Raw genomic sequence first — 17,523 nt, 5'->3', positions numbered from 1 at the left:
GGGGGGCGCTATGGGGGACTTTTGGGATAGCATTGGAAATGTAATTGAGGAAAATATGTAATAAAAATATTAAAAATCAAAAAAAATCATTACTGAGTGAAAGATGAAAATTTAAAAAGATGAAAAAAAAATTAAGCAGTCTTCCTGGAAGGCAGGCAGTGTTGTCTCTGGTTGGGGAGGAGGAGGTCCTATGTCTCTGATTACAGTAGTCCTCATGTGTCCCTGTTTATGGCAGACTTCCTATTTCTCTGTTTAGGACGAATTTCCTGGGAGACAGCTAGGCTTTCAGGTCTGGGGACAGGATCTGCTGCGCTTGCAGATGGAGGTACAGAGAGGGGATGAGGGAGAAGGGTAGATCAGGATCACATGTCTGCAGGACTCTGTGATTATTATTGGAGTGGGGGTCTCATCTGTGTTTCTACTTATGGCAAACATCATGAAAGACAGGCAGGCAGTGGGGTGTGGGAGAAGGCCAAGCATGCTGATCTGCCCCAGATGGAGATACAGACCTGAAGGAAGATGGGGCTCAGACAGAGGGGGTATATCCCATGGGTTCTTGCTCTGTGGGGGTCGCAGTTGCTTGTGGGTATCATTTACACAATGGAATACTATTCAGCTATTAAAAATGAGGATATCATGAATTGAGCAGGCAAATGAATAGAACTAGAAAATACCATCCTCAGCAAGGTAACCAATCCCGACCTAAAAGGACATGTTGATAACTGGATATTAGGACTCACTAGTAAGTGTATATTAGCCAAAGAACACAGAATACCCATGCTACAACTCACAGCCCTTATATAGCTTAACAAGAAGGAAGACCCAAATGTGGAAACTTCAATCCCACTTAGGACAAGGAACAAAAGGATCACAAAACTGAGAGGGAATGAGAGACCTGGGTGGGAAAGGGGCTGGGGGAGGGAAGAGGTAGGATCAGGTCTAAAGGGTCAGGAGAGAAGCTTGGAGGGCCAAGAGAATGAATGAAAGTATTCTACAGTGGGGGTTTGGGGGCAGAGGGAACATCTAGAAAGTCTCAGAGATTTGGGATGTGAGAGGATCCCAGTATGTGTGGAGGTGACCTTAGCTGAAATGCCCAATAGTGAGGAGTTGGAACATGAAGAGATTGCCCATTAATAGACAGACCTGGTCACCCACCCATCTTCAAAATTTTTGACCCAGAATGGTTTCTGCCTAAAAGAAATTCAGGGACAAAATTGGAGCAGAGACTAAGGAAAGGTATCCAGTGACAAGCCCAACTTGGGATCTATCCCATGACTACAAAGCAAACTATGACACTATACCTGATGCCATGAGGTGATGGCAGACAGGACCCTAGCAAGTGTAAGCNCTTGAAGACAGGAGCATAGCTGTCCTCTCAGAGACTCTACCAGCAGATGACTTAGAAAGATGCAGATACTTACACCCAACCATTGGACTGAGGTCATAGAGCCCTATGGAAGAGTTAGGGGAAGGACTGAAGGAGCTGAAGAGGATAGCAACCCCATAGGAAGAACAACAGTGTCAACTAATGGGGACCCCTCAGAGCTTCCAGAGACTAAGCCACCAACCAAAGAGCATTCATGGGCTGATCCATGGCCCCTTGTACATATGTAGCAGGGGATTACCTGGTCTGCCCTCAGTGGGAGAGGATGAGCCTAACCCTATAGAAAGGTTATACCCCAGGGAAGTGGGATGCTGGTGTGGGTAAGGTGGGGATGGCACCTCTTAGAAGGAAAGGGGAACAGGAAAGGGGGCNAAGAACTCAGAGAGAGGGTANTGGCAAGGGGCAGCAATATTTATAATGTAAATAAATATAGCAATTTAATAAAAAATGTAAAAAATAAATGAAATTAAAAGCTTTTTAGAATTGAATGAATGTGAAAATACAATGTAACCAGTTTTTGTGAACATGCTGAATGGTGTTTTAAGAGGCAAATTCTATTCTGACTTGTTTGTTTTTGTTTTCAATATTTTTACTTTATTATATTTTATTACTATCCCTTAAAAGATTCTTCTTTTTTCTAAAGAGAGATAGAAAAACTATGAATCTAGATTGGAGTCAGAGTAAAGAACTGGGAAGAGTGGGTGGAGAGGAAACTATAACTGAATATATGGAATGAAAAATAAAATCTATTATCAATAAAAAGAAAAGAAACTAGTTCACAAATAGAAGGAATGTAATTACTAGATAATTGTCCTATTGCTTATCTTTAAAAAAATAAATTGTTTAAATGATACCTTGTGTTTTCATTCAAATTGTCTTTTTATAGATTCAACAAGATAGGATGTAGGACTATGTTAGACACTGTTCTAGAGTTGTTAATGCGCACCATGACCAAGAAAGCTCTGTATATATATACATTTAACTGGAGGCTTTCTTACAGTTCCCAGAACTTCTGTCCATTATAATCATGTGGGCAGTATGGCAGAAGCTTTACATCAAGCAATCGTCAATGGGAAATCAGATCCTTTTCTGACACAGAGTCAGAAAGTGAGGGAGAAGAAGGGAGAGAGGGGGTGAGGAGGGGGACAAGGAGAGGGTCGGAGGACGATATAGAGACTGAAACTGCAGGTACTGGATTTTGGTTTTTAAACCTCAAAGCCCAGCTCCAGTAACACAGGTCCTCAAATAAAGCCACAACTTCTAATCCTTTTATTTCTATTAAAAGAGTTCTACTTTCTGGCGACTGATCCTTAGATTATATGTGTCTATGAGGACTATTCTCAATTAAGCCACCATAAGTATCTTTGATGTCACAATTTCCCTCTTTATCAAGTTATTAATTATCATCATCAAGTTATTGACAGTTATTTCTTTATTAACTATTTTGGGGAAGTTGGAGAAAGGTCTGAAAGGAATCGGTGCTCAAGCAAGGTAGATGGCACCCTTCCTCCTTTATCCCAGCCTTCTCACAGGAACTCTGGGCAACCATTTGTATCCTTCACTCACTATATTTGCATAAGGTTGAGAATTCACTAGAAATTACCCACTAAAAGGCAGCTGCGTTTGGAAAGTAATCTATTATTATTTCCCTACCATTGCTTCTTCTAAATCTTGCATTCTGGTAGAACCTCTGAAAGCAAGACATTCCTTTAGAAGATGTGTATGCAAATATCTGCAATGATGCCTGTGTTGGAGGTTCTATTGGGACTTCAGGATAGCATAGTTATATTCAATGATATTTTCTAAAATAATTCTCCAATACAAAATTTCCCTATAAGATTTTACTATGAACAGCACCATCTTGCCTTATATATCCTACTTGCTACTTTCTTTTTGAAGGGTACAAGACACCATTATAAAAAGATGAAGGAAAATTTTAAGGTATACCTCACAGTGTATTATACACGTTCACATTTATATCTCCTAAAGTGTAAAAAGTGAATTTCCCTACATCTCACATTTCATGTGAAAGAAATAGGAAAATAATGTGCTCCTCCTATTACGCAATTTATTCAACACACTTTTCCCCTGTACTTTCTATTCTATAGGTCCTAAATTTTAACCCTGATCACACAGAATGTTGGGACTGGTGTGGATTTCCCCAATGTCCTTAATTTCCAAATATCAAATCTGAACTTGTCAAGATGATGCAACAAATTATTTTTGTTTTCTTTCATTTGAGTGAGGCTGAATGTTGATTACTTAAGTGTATAAATTTTTAAGTCAGAAGAAAACACTTCAGCACTCCAACTCCTTAAATAATTAATGTTTTCAACAACAGTAAAATCAGAGCTAATTACCCAGTATCTTTGCACAGTGAACCCTGCACACTTATTCTGGGAATCAAGGTCATTGTTGGCATGTGCTGATTCCACAGGCACTAATGACTATTTTATACAGCCTTCAACTTCTGTCCTCGGTCTGGAAACAGGTAACAAGAAACAAAACTCAGTTGGAAACACTGTTTCTAAAGCACTGAAGTTCAGTTAGAATCTGCTTTAAAACATAAAAGTCTTTGTTTATAGTGGAGCAGATAGTAGTGTTGCAGAGACTCAGTCTAATGTACTACAAAGCCATGCTAATGACCAATTTTCTATAAGGTAAACCATTGATCTTCTCAAAACACAAACAAATACCAATCACTTTGTACACGGTTAACAGAATCATTTTGTGTGTTATCAAAATTCCCATGGATTGATTATTCCAAATGATTTTTTCCCTATAAATACAGAAGCATACTAATATAGAAACAATATATTATTTTCATGAAAGAGGAGGGTAACATCCCCATACAAAATGTTTTCCTACTAATATTTATACAAAGAATTATATGCATTAGAATAAAATCTTGACTGCTGTCTAAATTAAATGTAAAAATTATACAATGTGTTTTACCACAATATTGTTTCAAAGTACATTAACATTGAAAATTAATTAGGAAATGTGGTTTTTTGAACAGGAATGGATACAGACCCAGAAAGACAAACGTTAATGTGCTGCACTGGACCCTAGCATAATCATCATCACATAGACCAGAGTGACTTCAATTGACCTTTGCAGATGCCTAGTACCACAGCCAAATGCTAGGCAGAGCTCTGGGAGTCCTGTTGGTGAGGGCATGGAAGGTTTGGAGGAGCCAGAGGGATCAAGGACATTAACATGGCCCACATAATGAAATGAACGGGGACTCAAATAGGCTCCCAGTGTTCAGGGAGCATGTGTGGGTCTGACATAGGTTCTATTATATATTATGGTTATATAGCTTGCTGTACTTATGAGATTTCTAACATTGGGAGCAGGGACTGTCTGTGTTTCTTTTTCCTGTATTCTGAATAGTCTCATCCAGCACTGATTCGAGAATATATGTCTGGTCTTATTGAATTTTGTTATGCCATATTTGGTTGATGCCCCTGGAAGGTCTGTTCTTTTCTGAGAGGAGATAAAGTGAGAGTGGATACAGGAGAAAGGCGAGTTGGGAGTGAGGGAGAGACTGGTGGGAGGGGAAGGAGAGGAAACTGCAGTTAGGATATAATATATGAAAGAATAGATAAAAATGCGGAAAAATGTAGAGATCTCATCAACTTCTCTAGCACCATGTTTTCCTGCACACTGCCATATTTCCCACCATGAAGATAATGGATTAAACCTCTGAACTGCAGAACACCCTCAGTGAAATATTTTCTGTTGTAAGAATTGCTGTGGTCAGCCGGGCATGGTGGTGTATGCCTTTAATCCTAGCACTAGGAAGGCAGAGCCAGGTGGATTTCTGAGTTCGAGGCCAGCCTGGTCTACAAAGTGAGTTTCAGGACAGCCAGGGCTACACAGAGAAACCCTGTCTCAAAAAACAAAAAACAAAAAAAACAAAAAAAAAAATTCCAAAAACAAAAACAAAACAAAATAAAACAAAACATTGCTGTGGTCATGGTATCTCTTCACAGTGATAGAAACATAAACTAAGATGGAACATTAAGGAATTTCACATCGATAACCAAGTGAAAAACATAATTCATTGATGTGAAAATGGGTGTTTTTCTTGCTTGAACTTTTGTCACATATAGTTGAGAAGAATGAGAAATGTAAATGCCAGGTATGATAATAGCATTGTACACACCCATGGGAGGAAAGTAGGTGAGTGTAACCTTAACTCAACCTTCACTGGTAACTTCTCTCTCTGCAAAGCCTAAGGAAAGCAGTCATTCAAAGAAGATGAAATTCTAGATGGAAATTCTAAAAAAAGTCTGGGAGTGGGTGGGTAGGTGGGTTGGGGAGCACCCTCATAGAAGCAGGGGAGGGGAATGGAATAGGAGGATTCCAAAGGAGAAACTAGGAAAGGGAATAACATTTGAAATGTAAATAAATAAATTATCCAATAAAAGAAAATATTACTTTTGTTTTTTGTTGTTTTTTGATACTGTATTTACTTATTTATTATATGTAAGTACACTGTAGCTGTCTTCAGATGCTCCAGAAGAGGGTGTCGTTTCTGGTTATGGATGGTTGTAAGCCACCATGTGGTTGCTGGGAATTGAACTCAGGACCTGTGGAAGAGCAGTCAAGGCTCTTAACCCACTGAGCCATCTCTCCAGCCCCAAAAAACATTGTCCAATATCATGCATTGAGTTCTTACTTTACAAGAATGAATTCCACTCTTTATTGGCAGAGAAGAAAAAACATATTGTTGAAAAAAGATTCTCTTTGAGCCCGCAAACTTAAATGTGTAGATGTAATAAATAATGATAAAACACTAAACTTGAAAGGAACAAATGAATCCACATTCTTCATAAGTGTGAAAGAATCATAAGGAAATATAAAATGTACGAGATTTGAGTTTTATGACAGTTTTTTCTAAATGTGCCCAATATATGAATACTTTACTTTCTTAGTATATAATTACTCTATATTTATTGTAATAATCAGAGTTACACTAAAACAGTCTTTACATTTTGACTCAGAAGGCTATAACATTATAAAATAATTATTTTGTTTTATTTTTTAATGGAAAAATACAATAGAAATCATCCATTTTTTTTCAGTCTTCTAAAAGGGTAAGACATAGTTTAGCACTTCAATGCTCATTAACTAATTAGTACTTTTCAATAACAGTAAGATTAGAGATAATTGCTAATATTTTGCTTAGTGAACCTTGGACAGTCTTCTAGAAATCAAGGTCACTGTCAGCATTTCTACATTCTACAAGCACTAATGATCACTTCAGATAGTATTTAGCTTCTGCCCTCACACTAAGAAATAATTAGAAAAGACAGAGAGGGAATTCTTTATATAATGTATCAGATTGTTCCAGCATACATTTAAGCCACCTGCTCATTTAGAGAGAGGGTATTTGTTAATCTAACTTCTTTTAAGTCTGTAAAAATCAACTTTTAAAAACCCCAAGAAAACAAAACAAAACAAACAAAGAAAACCAAGAAAACATAAAACAACAACAAAAAAATCTTCTTCTGGGCACTTAAGATACTACTTTGGTACACAGGAAAATGTCTAAAGATAGAATTTCTAAAGAAGTGTTCTAATTTTATATGAGTAATATCTTTGACAAATATTTACATCTATTTGACAAAAAATTAACATCTACACAATTGTGTTTCAGCTCAAGCCCTAAGTGCATAAGAATTATTTATCCATTATTAAATGTAGCTGAAAACTTCTGACTGTTTAAGTGAATGAAAGAGATTTAAATTTTTATTTCATATAAAAACCTGGATAATTATCAGAAAATAAAAACCAAACAAATAGAAATCATCATATAAGATAGATGACTGCAAGCTTAGGTCAATGAGGTCATTTCAAAAAAGCTTGTGAGGAATAAAAAAATGGCGAGGAAACAACAAAATGCCTTTAAAAATTCTTTAAAATTGTCCCTAGAAAACTTCACATAGAAAAATGTTAACGTAATTTCAGAGAGTAAGTCCTTGGCCCTTTACTTGTCAATTCTGTCATTGATCTGAGTGAGTAGAAACTTTTCCTGAACATGTAATGCTTGCTTTATTTACAGATTGACTGACTAATTGCTTATACCTAGTTTCAAACTGATTATTCAAATCACTTAAAACTTTTCAAAATGAATCACAAGTTAAATAGTTCACTTAGAGTGTAACATCTTGAAAAGAAAAGACATTTTACGGTGTCTCTTTTTGTTACACCCTAAAGATGTGGTTATTACAATCCAGTCTCAAAAACATTTGAGAATTGTTTTTCTTTACTTCATAGATTTTAATTTTTGTATGTCTATGGTATTTTTCTGATGTCCCAGCATGCTGCATGATGCTACTTTCTAAATATAGGAAGATTTTTTTATAGATGAAGAGGAAATGTCGTTGTAAGGGTGGAATTGAGGACTGCAGAAAGATTGTGAAGTTCCATTGTTAGGGAGCTGAGCAGGATTAGGTGATACAGAAAACAGAAATAGTAATAGGGACGACAATCTGGATGTCCCAAAAGAGTAAAGAAAAAGCCACACAAACCCACCCGATTCAGCTACAAGGGCAAGTTCAGAAAAGAACACAGTATAGAGAAGGAAAGTAAGCTACTGGTTTTTTGAGGCCAAACTTGGGAGAGAAGTGCTTAAGAGTTGAAGGGAGTAAAAGCAGGTATCTGTGCTTGACTTCAGGTAGTGAACGTGCAGGTGTGTACTCTTAGTGAAATTTGGGCAGAAACACCAGGACTGATTGGAGAGAAGTGAGAAAGAACGAACCCTGAAAAGGGTGAATTATCATGCATGTATAACGACTCAATTAAGATATTAGCACTGGAGAAGGAAACAGAGTGACAGACAGTAGTAATTTCAATCTGAAAAAGAGTAAATGTTGATATTACACGTGGCAATCATGGTTGCAGTTTAAATATGGAGATTATCTAAAAGATCAGAAATAACAATAAATAAAATGTGAAAAGAACTATACATGCTAAGCTGAAGGCTGACTTGTGAGTATAGAGTAGATATTCATGGAAAACTTGCAAAATAAACTGTGTTTGCATACATATAAAAAGTGATGCACAATAAGTTTAAAATAAAAACCGAAGAAAAATTATAACTTACTAACAAAGCAGGAAAATAAAGACTGGCTCACATTCTCTCTTCTTCACTGTGAAGTGACAGAAAGTCAGTGGTTTGTTGGGGTTGTTCTTTTAGACTCCACTGAGAAGATCATTACTCAGAAGTAAATATTGATTTTTATCTATAAGAAAAGCAATGTTTTCCTTTAAAAACAAAAGCTTTAGAATAAAAAGTACCTATACATTTATCCTGAAAGCAAAAAAGAAAAAAAATACACTTTTATAATAAAACATCAGAAGTAAAATGAAATAAGATACATAAATGGAAATTCACTAGTCCAAGGATACTGCAGACTTCATTAGTTTAGCAGTCAACCTCACAAGTTGCTGTATAGATTTTGCCCAAGGGGTGAAATGAAGCTGTTTTTCCACTGCTTCTCTTAACTCTGCTTTTTATTTAGTTCATTCTTTTTCTCTTTCCTAGGAAATTTAATTCCTGAATTGGATCCCTTATCATTTTTGTCAATCAAATATTTATTATGTTTGAAAGTCTCTTTAGAGGATAATGGTGAGCAGCCTTTCCAGTTCAAGAAAATTAAAGCAGGTTAACAGTTCTTCCTATGGGAATGTATACCAATCACCGTCGCTTGCTTTGTGTAACACCTCTCATTGTGCAAAATGCAGCAATTATCCTTTAGATACATTTTGAGAGAAAAGGAACAATATCTCATTTTTCTTATGATTTTTCAGTTAGCTTATTTATTAGTTGGTAAACAGATATAGCAAATACAGTTACATGTCTAATTCAGAGAAAATTAATAAAATTCTTAATATTAGCATATACTAATTCCAAGGTATATTTTGAGAATGATTTGTAATAAGCAAATATTTAGAAGTAAATATATTTTAGAAATTGTATGCAATAATACATTATTAATTTTACATTATCATCACATTATTCATGGCATCAAATCATACTACATTATTAGTAATAATTATTCAAAGTACAGGTTTAACTTTGGTATTGCATTAGAGTTATCCATAGAAAAACAATCAATAAAATATAGCAGTGTCAGAAGCTGGCCAGTAACACAGCAGCTATTTACAGGGGCATCAAGAAGACATGGCTACCCATGTCAGAGGCTAGACCATTCCATAGTGTCTATCTGTGGGGAAAGGGGGGGGGGCAGAAATTTAGTGGCTCCTCTTTCAGAGAATCCCAAATCCTTAGAAGAATGATAATCAGTGCTGCTGTTCTAGATTATGATTGTGGACTGAATCTCTGAAAAGTCTTTGGCATGAAGTTAAGTTAATGTAAAACATTAGAATAAGAATCTTGATTACTTCATATATATTGTTACATCTGTGGAAGAACATATTCTGTTTTGTTTTTGTTTGGGGGGTTTTATTTTAAAATTATCAGACAATATATGATCTCTACCTCTATATGAAATTGGAAAATATTGGAAACTGTTATATTAGACTATAAGATTGAATTTTGGTTTTGTTGTTTTCTCCTTCTGAGACAGATATTTAAAGAAAAATGAGATTAATAGACATATCCCCTATTACAAGATAAATGAAATTTTCTGGAGTCTAACTTGAGTTCTTTTTTTTTTTTTATTTTGGATATTAGCCCTATATTGGATGGGCAGTTGTTAAAATCTTTTTCTCAATTTGTGCGTTGCCATTTTGTCCTATTGACACTATTCTTTGACTTACAGAAGTTTTTTGGTTTCATCAGGTCCCATTTGTCAATTGTTGATCTTAGAACCTGAGCCATTGGAGTTCTCTTCAGGAAATTTTCCCCTGTGCCAATATGTTCAAGGGTCTTTCCCACTTTTTCTTCTATTAGTTTCAGTGTATCTGGTTTTATGGGGAGGTTCTTGATCCACTTGGACTTGAGCTTTGTACAAGGAGATGAGCTTTTGATCTTGTGAAAATTCTATGCCCCATTATAGGGGAATGCTAGGGCCAAGAAGCAGGAGTGGGTGAGTCTGGGAGTAGGGGGAGGGGGAAGAGTATAGGAGATTTTCTGAGGGGAAACTAGGAAAGAGGATAGCATTTGACATATAAATGAAGAAAATATCTAATAAAAACAAGAGGAAAAAAAAAGAACGGATCAATTTGTATCTTCCACATGTCTATTACCAGTTGAAGTAACACCATTTTTTGAAAAAGCTGTCTTTTTTTCCACTGGACGGCTTTGGTTTTTTTGTCAATGATCAAGTGACCCTAGGTGTGTGGGTTTATATCTGGGTCCTCACATTTGTTCCATTGACCTATCTATTTATCTCTGCACCAATACAATGCAGTTTTTATCACTATTGTTCTGTAGTACAGCTTGAGGTCAAGGATTGTATTTCCCCCAGAAGTTCTTCATTGTGAAGAATTGATTTTGCTAACCTGGTTTTTAGTTATTCCAGATGAATTTGAGAATTGCTCTTTTTGACTCTGTAAAGAATTGAGTTGAAATGTTGATGGGGAATGCTTTGAATCTGCATATTGCTTTTGGTAAGTGGGGGTTTTGCAGAGGGGAGACTGGGAATGGGGACAACATTTGAAATACAAGTAAATAAAATAATAAAAAGCAAGATATTTGAAATTTTCAAGTAAAACTTTTATTAAACATGTATAAGATATGTTATTGCATAGAAGATATGCATTTTGGAAACCAAATTTCTGAGGCAATTTTATGTTACAATGCAATCATAAATGATGTTCAAGATAAATATATACAAACATATGACCTCACCTTCAGACTCAACAGCTGAACATAAGTCAGATATGAATCAGGAATCCCTCTCCATAAATCTGGCTCTTTTGTTTATATGCAGAATCTACAGTGAAAATAATTCTGACGATAAAATATGTTTCAACATGGTTCTTATTCTATTGATAACTACTAAACACTCCAACACAAAACAATCTTCCTCCAGTGGTTGGAAGAGAATTATATGTCCAAAGTCTTGTTGGATGTCATGAATCTCATGCTCATGTGTAACTAGAAAAATATTTTATCATTCATTGTAGATTCCTTACATTGCTGCTAACTCCTGAAACTTCCACAGAAAGGCCAAATACTACCATGTTTTATGTGACATCACAGGAATGGTTCTGCTTTTCTCGACATAAGTCTTTTTCCAACACCATAATAGGTAGGAGGACATACCACTACATATTAAAATGTGGACACTTGAAGAAGAAAGACTTTCTAGAAATGATTTCTATTGAGACGATCCCCTGTAAAGTATCTGGCTACAGCTGAATGGATAGTGCCTTTGCATGGGGGAAGAATCAATAGATTACAGAAAAAGAAAAAGGCAAAGCACTGTAGGTTCTTAAATGAAAATTGATTTCTACCATTGACCATGAAGCAAGCTCATCAGTAACATTGCATTTGGAGAGAAGCTAATTGTTTCTTCTTAAGAGAGCATTTGAATTTGGGACGAAAGTAGAAGAGGGAAATCAATCCTCTGTTATAAACAGTACCTTACTCACAACATAAAGATCCATGGAATGCAATAGTTGGAGAGAAGAAAGAAAGGAAGAAAAAAAAAAGTCCATTGTATCCACTGAATGGATTGCCTCCACTGAAGGAAAGTTAGCTACAGTTCTCAGAAACATGCGGGTTCAATTTCTATCTCCTTTAGTCATGTACATTCTTGACCAATGGATATATCCTTTGTCTCTCCAAGTAATACAGTAAATGAAGCATTAAATAAAATGTAACATTGCAAAACGACAAGTAAACAATGGTATTATCCAAACTTCAGGCTACATGGATGATTTATTTAAGCTTATTGATGACAACTTGGTATATTTATATATCATTAAACATCATGGAGTTAAATAACTCACTTTAATCAATCCCTGCCTTAATGGATAGTTTGTTTTCTCTTATATGTGAATGCAAAGAGTGCAGATAACTTAAGAAGTTAATAATGAACCATGCAATTTCAATAAAGGTAAGTGGTTTGATCTAACCTGGCATTAGAAAACCCTGGAGCAAATCAATATCAGGACAAAGTAAGGTATCCAGAGCTAAGTAAGGGCTAGAGGAATTTCTATAAACCAAGACAACATGTAAGGTCTAAATAAGCTGTGCCAATCTATGACATGATCCCACTTGGATGTGTGTGAGCTAGATCAAGTGGGAGTATCAGTTGTGGTTAGCTTATAAGTTCTCACTGAATGTAGAACTTCAATTCTTTAGAAGGTTGTAAATGGGTAAAAGATAATATTCAATTTATACAGTAAAACTGAGAAAGAACACTTATATTCATCAATGTGTTGGGAATCAGTATAGTAACTATCAAAAATGATTTCAAATGATGAATGTGATTACATGTCATTTCTCTAAGTGATGTATATGTGTGTATGTATATGCACATAATGAAGTTAAAGAACTCACTTTAATCATTGGCTTAATGTATAGTCTGTTTTTCTTATATTTGAATGCAAATATATATATTTAACATTTTTACTCAACAGTTCCAGAGCATAATGAATGTATGTGTTTATTATTACATTGGGTGTGTGCATGTGCATGGAATGGGGGACAAAGAGCACCCAAACTCCAACAACCTGAGTAATCAAAGGTAAGAAAAATAACCAAATGAAGGGACTATGATAAATCCCTAGACTTATGGACAGTTTGTTCTATCTTATATGCAAATATAAGGGTCCAGATACATATAAAAGATAAAAATGAATGAAGAATGAAAATTTCTGTGGAAATAAGTATTATGAGCTATGTTAACATGGGAAAAGCCTGGAGCCAAACAATGACAGGGGGGTCTCCATTCTTTGTCCATGATAAACACTCATCAGTAATGCTGCATAAGGAGAGGAGCTAAGAGGCTCTTCTTTTTGTTATTATTATTATTGGGTATTTATTTCATTTACATTTGTGAGAGAGGCCCATTGGTCGTGAAGACCTTACATGCCTCAGTACAGGGGAACGACAGGGCCAAGAGGTGGGAGTGGGTGGGTGGGGGAGTGGGTGTGGGAGGGTGTGGGGGACTTTCGGGATAGCATTGGAAATGTAAATGAAATAAATACCCAATAAGAGGCTCTTCTTTTATTTATTAATTTTTTTATTTATTTTTTATTAGATATTTTCTTTATATACATTTCAAATGCTATCCTGAAAGTTCCCTATACCCTCCCTCCGCCCTGCTCCCCTACCCACCCACTCCTGCTTCTTGGCCCTGGCATTCTCCTCTATTGGGGCATATAAAGTTTGCAAGACCAAGAGGCTCTTCTTTAATAACAGAGCCTTTGAGTTTGAAATGAAAGTGTAAGAGTGAACATCAGTCCTGCCAGAAACTTTCCAACTAAAGTCAAATTTATGTAACTCCATTTTCCCATTCTCATTCTTTCAAGACTACCTGACACACCTATAGGTGTGCTCAACCCAAACTGATACACATACCACAAATAACCTCTACACTTACAGCTCACGGAGTGTAAAACCTTACGTAGTTTGCAATAAGTATCATTTTATAAAAAATGAAACCAGGGGAAATTATCACAGTCACAAACCTCATGAATAATCACATGCTAAAAAATGCAGGGAATTATGGAATCTGCTTCCAGTCTTTTTTGTTTTTTGTTTTGTTATTGCTGTTGTTGGTTTTTTGTTTTTGTTTTTTGTTTTGTTTTTTGGTCTTGAGCCTCTGTGTGTGTGTGTGTGTGTGTGTGCATGTGCGTGTGTGTGAGTGTGTATGTGTGTCTGTGCGTGTGTGTGGTACTTTTTGTTTGTTTTCTATTTATAAACCCTAAACAACACAATTATCTTCACAAGAAGATATGATACTGTGTGGCACTAAATATAGTGAAATAAGTGATGAGGATTTATATTTGGTTGTGTAAGAGATAGCATTGATCTTTAGGTAGATGGTCTCATATATACAAACATATAAAGTATTTAGTTGTAAAAATATACTTATTTATTTTGTTTGATCAGTTAAGGTTAAAAACCATAGCTTGGGTAAAACTTTTTTCTTTCCATATTTTTAAAAATAATTTCCCTTCATAATGTTCTTGGGAAGTAAGGGGTGATTGTTGAGATCATGCGAGCACTAAAATGACTTCTGAAATAGTGCCACTATTTTACAGAAAATGTAACAGATAAGTTTATAAATAATTTACCTCTTCACATAGCTAGTAACTGGTACATCTGGATCATAAACCCACTTTCTTACTGTTCCCTATCTATGACTTTGAATTACAACTTATAATTAATTCAATTCTCATTAGAGTATATGAATATTTCAAAGACAAATTTATACTTATGAGAATACATTCAGGTTTGAATTTTATATAATACTTTGATTTTTATTATTGATGCAGAAACTTTTAAGCAGCTCTATACTTTCTCCATAAGTAGAATGTAAGTCCAGAATCTGAAGACTAAACATAGAGCTATACAGTTATTTAATCTATTTAATCCAACTTTAATGTCTACATATTAATGTTATTTATACTTTGTGTGAATGAGGACTATGTAGTGTATTGTAGACATTTAGGAAATGTTAACAAATTATGATTTAGCAGCCATTAACCCACTGACAGCACAAATATTCCCATAAAATATAAATTTGAGTAACTATTTTTAATAGAGGTGTGTATATGTACTCTTTTATTAAAAATAATATAACATAAACAATTATCACAAAACAACAAAATTTAACAATCGAAAATGTCATTTTCAACACTACCTGTTGAATCTATGCTGGTGTATGTGCTAGCTTCTGTATCTCCTGCAATCCAAACTAATCCCCATCCAGGTAATAGAAACACGCGTTATCAACAGGATAATCCGCTCGTGTGGAATGCTAAGTAGGGTAAATCAAGTCAAACTCATCATTTTAATACATCATAACTAGCAGTTTTGAGATTCTTAGATTCAAAACTGAAGCACAAAAAGATATAAGAGTTGTTCATTAACAATCACCCTTCTAAGTGAAATTCAAGCTCCCTTGCTTTGGCCTTTCTTCTTATTTAGCTTCACTGGATTTGTGGAGTGTAATTTGTTACATCAACTTTATGGCTAATACCCACTTATACATGAGTACATACCATGCATATGCTTTTGGGACTGGGTTACCTCACTCAAGGTAATACTCACAAGTTCCATCCATTTGCCTGAAAAACTCATGATGTCTTTGTTTAAATAGCTGAATAGTATTCAATTGTGTAAATGTATCACATTTTAATCATTCATTCTTTAGTCTAGGGATATCTACATTATTTCCAGTTTCTGGCTGTTAGGAATAATGCTGCTATAAACATAGTTGAGCAAGTGTCTTTGTGGCATAGTGGGGCATCTTTTGGGTATATGTCCAGGAATAGTATAGCTGGGTCATGAGGTAGGACTATTACCAGTTTTCTGAGAAAACGCCAAATTTGTTTCCAAACTGGTTGTACAAGGTTGCCCTCCCATCAGCAAAGAAGAAATCTTTCCCTTGCCCTTCATCCTCACCAGCATGTGCTGTTGCTTGAGTTTTTGATCTTGGCTATTCTGATGCATGTATGGTGGAAGCTCAGAGTTGTTTTGATTTTCCTTTTCCTCATAACTAAAGACTTTGAACATTTCATTAAGTGCTTCTCATCCATTCAAGGTTCCTCTGTTGAGAATTCTCTATTTAGTTCTGTAGCCCATTTTTACAAATTGGGTTATTTGGGTTGTTGGTGTCTAAATTAGAGAATTCTTTGTAAATTTTCCAGCAGGGGCCCCTACCTGCACAGAGGAGAAGAAAGGGTGGGGGAGGGTGGAAGATGGGTGATGGAAGAGGTGAACAGGAGTTGTCAGTCAATGGGATGTAAATAAGTAAAAAAAAATACGTAAAAAAAAAATTAAATTAAAACAAACAAAAAGGCAATCACACTTGAACAATTGTTTTGGAGAACTAATTGCAAATACAGTCAGTGAGCATTATCTATCAAATAGCAACAACATGGGAATGATTTTGACACAGTCAGCCTAGAGTGCATAATCCCTGTCACACAAAGGAGACATAAGATCCACATCTCATTACTGTGTCACCTTGATCCATTTTACATTCTTGTGATATTTATAGCAATAATAAATTTATCATTCTATAATACTATATGTATGAACTTTGTCAATGTCTATTTTAAATACCTCTCATGAAAAATTTTGGACATCATGACACACTATTATTGCCTGACAACAATATGACACAGGAATATTATTGAGCTACTGTAAAATCAGATATTCAATATTTCTGAAATTAGTATTACTAGAGCTCATGCTAACATAAATAATAAATAATATTTGACCTTTAATAGTTACTAAAACCGAGTAAAATTATACAGTAGGTAGAAATTAACTTTGAGTAGCAGAACTAAGTGCATAAATTGCCACACTTTAAAATTTTTAATAATTCATTGTAATTACAATCATAAAGGCTTTTAAAGAAAATTTTCGCTAAGTATGTGATCAGTCATTACTTAAATAAGTCACTTAAGTGTAAACACATAAACTAGTAATCATTAGGGAGCCTTGAACTAGAAATAAATGAAAAAAATTTATGAATTTAATTATGATTCTTTCATTTTAATATAACTTTCATTTCAAAGTTATCCAATAACTGGATGATGTAATCCATATTACATTAACTATGGTTCTGGTAATTTTGATTATACAAAATTATAAATCATTTTACAAATTTAGCTTTCAATCATTTTTTGCTTCATATATGTTTTGTATTTTGGCTATTAAAAACTTAGCTAAAGAGTCATTTTGTTAAGAATAGTCATATTATATGAATACCATGATAATTGCTAGGTGGTAGTGGTTCACACCTTTAATCCCAGCATTCCATAGACAGAGGCAGGTAGATCTTTTAGTTCAATGACAGCCTAATCTACAGATAGTTCAAGGTCAGGCTACAGGGAGAAAGCATGTCTAGAAACAAAACAAAAACTTAAAAAGAAAGAGAGGAAGGAAGGAGGGAAGTAAGGAAGAAGGAGAAAGAAAGAAAGAAAGAAAGAAAGAAAGAAAGAAAGAAAGAAAGAAAGAAAGAAAGGAAGGA

This window comes from Mus caroli, chromosome 5 (assembly GCF_900094665.2).
Source record: "Mus caroli chromosome 5, CAROLI_EIJ_v1.1, whole genome shotgun sequence".
NCBI lineage: Eukaryota > Metazoa > Chordata > Mammalia > Rodentia > Muridae > Mus > Mus caroli.
The sequence above is the reverse complement of the archived record's forward strand: the minus strand, read 5'-3'. Positions refer to the sequence as shown.